The 5,528-nt window shown below is 37.1% G+C and overlaps 1 long non-coding RNA gene across 1 annotated transcript; it reads left to right on the top strand.

Annotated features, from left to right (window-relative positions):
• Positions 1–936: 936 nt before the first annotated feature.
• LOC149166069 (uncharacterized) lies at positions 937–2,492 on the top strand. The gene is made up of 2 exons (XR_016260831.1): positions 937–1,410; positions 1,494–2,492. It is a non-coding gene; the product is annotated as an uncharacterized LOC149166069 (long non-coding RNA).
• The last annotated feature ends 3,036 nt before the right edge of the window (positions 2,493–5,528 follow it).

Raw genomic sequence — 5,528 nt, 5'->3', positions numbered from 1 at the left:
CCGAGTTTGACAAATAATTCTCCTTTTTTAGACTATATTGCTCTTTCCAAAAGCACACAAATAACCCTATATTATTGTAAAACTATGGGTTATTCTCAAAAACCTTGGGATAATCTTCCAATTTTGCAATGATTAATGTAAAAAAGTCTTTGGCCCCCAATTCAAGGTCTATATGACCCTTCGGTTGCCATATCTAATGGATCCACCCAACTAGGGCTTTCTTTGTTGCCCATAAGCCAATGAACTTGCACATTAGAGCATGATCCTTAATGTGTTGTATGTAACTTGTGATTTTTGTGGATCTTACCTCATACTTTGGGTCTTTGATAGATTTTGGAGGCATCTCCCTTGATTACGACTCTGCTAGGATGCCCACAATGGATGATCTTCTCCATGTCCTCTTGATCGGCTTGCCTTGGACACTGATCGATAAAGTGCATTCCCTTGCGATTTCATGCTATTGTCACATACTACTATGCTTCTATAGAAAGAAACTACACCCCTCCCCACACCACCTACCATGGCTTTGCCTCTGTCACAAGCTCTAAGCGAGCTCGCCTCACTATTTAGAAAAAAAGAGAAAATTACTTACTAAATTCAAACACTCTAACCACACCACTGTTAATTGTAAACTAGTATACCATGAGATCATTTCTAGATACTTAAAAACACATAATTTAATAAATAAATTTCATAAAATACTTCTAGAATACTTTTTCGTAATATAAATGCCTTAAAACATTAAAATAAACTTTTAAAAAACTTGAACTTCTCATTAATTCAAAATTAAAGATAAAATTCCAACAAATATCAAAAATGGAATATTTCAACGGGATTGATACCTATGCCGCTTTCTTTTGTAACCATGGAAATGTAGCTAAATACCTATAACGCGAGATTTCCGAAATCCATAAAATAAAAAAGTATGTCACAGTGAAAATGAAATAAAATGAAACGAAAGAAAACTCAAGTCCAAATGAAGTCAAATGCAACCCTAACTTATCTTTTAAATTGGCAGGGAGGGCAGGTCTCGTTTCAGAGCGCCGAATATCATTTCTGCCGGGTTGGAGCGTGCAACGCTAAGGTCCTTTCCATCGGATGGTTGAAGAAGTTTGTGTGAGAATTTAGGTTTAGGGTTCGATAAATACTGGTTAAGATCTGTGATTTCTAGTAAGGGATTGTACAAATGGTGTACAATGTTTAGGGTTTTCCATAAAAAATGTGTTTGATATATGGCAACTTTGCCGAGGCAATCAAGTCCAGAAGGGCTTCTGTTGGTTGTTTCCTCTTTTTCCCTGTTGCCTAAATTAATGATTGTTCTCGGTGCATGGCTCTGGATTCATTGTCCCTTGTCCAGATCTGGCTGTAACGCCACTCTTGACCGTGTGGCGGCCAGGATCCACATTCTAGGTACTTCTGACCTATTTATTTCCTCTTGGGATATGTTTTCTGTTTTTTTGCAACATTTGATGCTATCTTGTTGTGCCGTGCAGGCTATATGGTGCATTTTGCGTTACGGAAAATGCCATGCCCTGTTTGTATGTTCTGAATGTATTTGTCTGCTGGAGTTCTGCATGTTGATTTTATGGCCTTTTAAACAAATATTTATTTAATTTTTGGAATCTTATAGTATATGTTTCCTTTCGTTTTATTTGTTCGGGGAATAGTGTTCTTGTGCATTTGTATTCTCTTGTTTGCTTGTGGACAGAGTCCAAACAACGGGTTTTCTGTCACAAGTTTGCTTGCATTTTTTGAACTTCCAACCGTGCTGTTCATGGTGAAGAAGTTTTAATAATATTTGTTATTTCGCAGAATATATAGAGGAGAATAGGGATTGTTTTTTAGTATAACCTCATCAGATCTTCGAGTTGAAGCTGGAGGTAACCGGCCTTTTCAAAACAGTACTAAGTTGAGAGATAGAAGTGCCCTAGGTAAGAGAGGAGAACACCCCTGTGAGAGTTTGATTAAGAAACATCAACAACAAAGCTGATCGACCTTGCCCATAAAATGCATTATTCTTGCTGCCTTTCTTAGGGTGTCTTTCAACCAGCCTTCTTTCCAAAGCACTGGACTACTCTTTCCCTTCTAATACAAACACTTTGGTGATGTGGGTATAAGCAAGGCTTTGGACTAGGAAATCTTTCTCTGTTTCTATATCTTTGATGGGCATACACTTCTCCTTTGACTCGTCCATATTTATCTCTAACCGCTTAACCTTTTAAGTTTGTTTTTGGGTGGACCAAATCTCGTTTTTCCTTCCTATGCCGTGTTGAGTTTGAAGTATTCCTGCTTTTTTATCTCACATGCTGTGTTGGACCTGCTCACTATAAGGTCTTTTTTAATTAATTCTTATTAATTTATTTAGCTCTTTGGACAATCTTACATTTCCCCTTCCCGTAGCGGTCTACTTATATAGTGTGAAGGGTTTGTGTAGTGTTTCTCTTCACTCAGCGGTGTTTCCTTTCATGCACCGCCCTTGCCTTCATATTCCATGTCATGTGGGTATATCTCACAATTCTGTAGGTATCTTTTTGCATTGGTAGCTTCCTTGTATTCTTCCCCTGTCAAAAATCCTTACTGATTTTCCATGTAATTCGGCCGGTATCCCTGTCAACCATTCCAGTAGTATAATCGGTTGCATTAGCACTAGAATTCCATAGAGAGCCTTCCTGAAATGCTAGAAGGATTTCATGATTATTAATAATATCTAATCAGGACATTGGGCTTGAGTGTTATGTGGAGTTCTATTAACAATCTGTTTTGTTGTGGGTGTGGAATAAGTTTGGATTTTTTCGATTAAATTGTTTTATAGCATGTTATTTATGCGCTTTCTGTTTGTTTATATTTGAAAGTAGGAAATCTATAGTTCTCTCAGTAGAAAAACTATGTTTGTGGAACACCGTATTGTAAGATCTACTAGAAAAGTCTGAATGTTTATTTTGTATTTTTAAAACACGAATTGTGAGCCAAATGGTTGTGATTCTCCGTATTTTAAATCATGTTTGTGTTCCTTAAGATCTCAGGAGTTAACACGTGCCATTGCAATATATGTCTTTGATTTTGCGTTAGGTTATGAAGAGGTTGTGAAATTTTATTTGTGAAGGAAATTGAAATGTTGTAACTGATCTGGGCAAAGTGCAGTCATTTGCATCGAAGTTTAAGGAGTCATAAAATAACCTCCAGTCTTTGTGATATTCCTTGTAATTTACCAAGGGAGCTGACAATGTCCTGACGATGGACCTGGCTTTAAGCTTTGAAACACCAACAGAAATGCATCTGACAATGTCCTGACGATGGACCTGGCTTTAAGCTTTGAAACACCAACAGAAATGCATCAACAATTGTGGATAACAATTGTGGATTCCGAAGGCAAATGAAATTCAATACCACTGAAGTTTAAAATATAATCATATTTTACTTAAATTTGCATTATGATCTTTAATTCAAATACTTTGATGGTAATGGTAGAGAGGAGTATTTTAATGTATAAATTTTTTTGTTTTTAAGTATCGGAGGGACGGAAAGGGTGATTAGAATGACAACATATAGTACCTTCTTCAAAGAAGTCCTCTATTGTTTGCCGCATGATTTTAATTTTTGCCGAGTTTTTGATGATTTCTTTTTGGCCTACGCCTCTCTTTCTTCCTTGGCCATTCACCTCTTTTCCGGTGAGGTGTTCGTAGCATCATGGTTTTCATTGTTTGCTGCATGATTTTAATTTTTGCCGAGCTTCTTGTGATTTCCTTTTGGCCTATTTGTCATATATATGTAAGTCATAGGTTTCAAGCAATTATATCAAAGGCAATTATGTTAGTTGTGGTTTGAAGCTATTATTATCTAAGGCTCATCGTGTCAATGGTGGGATTTCAGTCACATAAACCCCAGGGGTCCATGGGATGTGTCCCCCACCTAGGAATCACATTCCAACCATTTGAGATAAACCCTAGTGTTCCATGGGGATGTATCTCCCCACTTCGGAATTGTGATTCCTTGATTGTCATTTTCTGATGCTCCCAAGAAAAAGGAAACGCACTGAAACTCCAAAGGGGGATGTATCTCCCCACTTCGGAATTGTGATTCCTTGATTGTCATTTTCTGATGCTCCCAAGAAAAAGGAAACGCACTGAAACTCCAAAGGGAGTTTCCCGCAACCCCCAAAAAGGAAATGTTTCCTTCGTTTCCTAAAATATTTGACGGCGTTTCCTAAAATATTGACGTCAAATATTTTTAATGAAGTCAAAGGCTTGGGAGAGGGCCTCTTATTCATGAGTGGTTTTTTAGGTGCAATTGCAAAGATGTCTAAAGAGGGCAAAATTTTGAAGACAATTTGTTCAGTTTTAATCTCTTAGTGCGGCCTTTCCAACACGATTTGCCATGAGTAGATTATAGATGTAGCCCAAGATAACTTGATTGGTTTTTGGAGAATGCATTGGCATTGGGATGGTGCTTCAAATCTCAAACATCTAGCTATGTCGTCTCATATTGCTAGTTTCTCTACAACAAAGAGGAATTGGTCCACATATGGGTTCAACAAATTTGTTTTTAGAAGAGTGGAGAAGTTAGTTGCTGTACACAATGCCTTACTTTATTTTTTGAGTATAGGAAGACATTTGAGATTTTAAGGGGACCAACAACATGATGGGATGTTTTTGAGTATAGGAAGACATTTGAGATTTTAAGGGGACCAACAACATGATGGGATGTTGATATAGAGGATGATGCATAGGTAGATATGGAGGGGTTTGATGAGACACAGATGGGTTTGGTTGGATAACTTGATTGGTTGTTGGAGAATGCATTGGGGTGGTGTTCCAAAGCTCTAACATCTAGCTATGTTGTTTCAGATTGCTTGTTGTAGATGTTTCAGATTGCTGTTTTTCTACAACAAAGAGGAATTGGTCCACATATAGCTTTATCCATTCTATCAAGAGGAACAAACTTATTTCTAAAAGAGTGGAGAAGTTAGTTGTTGTGCACAATGCCCTATTTTTCGAGCATACACTTGAGTATTTGAAGGGACCAACAACATGATGGGATGTTGATGAGGGTGATGTATACGTAGATATGGAGAAGGGGTTTGATGAGACACATATGGGGTTGGTTGGTGTGCCCCTCAGCATGTTTGAGGGTGACATGGTTGATCTTGGTTTATTCATGTAGCAGCTCGATGGAAAGGCTAGTGAGGCCTGGGCCATTACTTAGAACAATTATGTTCATTTGAAATTTGATATGTTTTTATGTTATCTACTTTTCTGTTTCAAGACTTTAGTTGTAGATTTCAGTTTGTTTTGAATCTGATATGTTGATGAATTATAAATATTTTGATGAGACACATATTTGGTAATGTTTGAGGGTGACATGGTTGATCTATTCATTTCGATTAGTGAGGTCCATTACTTAGTTATGTTCATTTGAAATTTGATAATGTTATCCTTTTCTGTTTCAAGACTTTAGTTGTCAGTTTGTTTTGAATCTTAATATATTTATTATAAATTTTCAATGTATTTAAGACCTTAACGTCCGTCCAT

This window comes from Pinus tabuliformis, chromosome 5_1, assembly GCF_031772625.1.
Source record: "Pinus tabuliformis cultivar Carrire ecotype Pingquan chromosome 5_1, CPIR1, whole genome shotgun sequence".
NCBI lineage: Eukaryota > Viridiplantae > Streptophyta > Pinopsida > Pinales > Pinaceae > Pinus > Pinus tabuliformis.
This window is presented reverse-complemented; position numbering and strand designations above follow the sequence as displayed.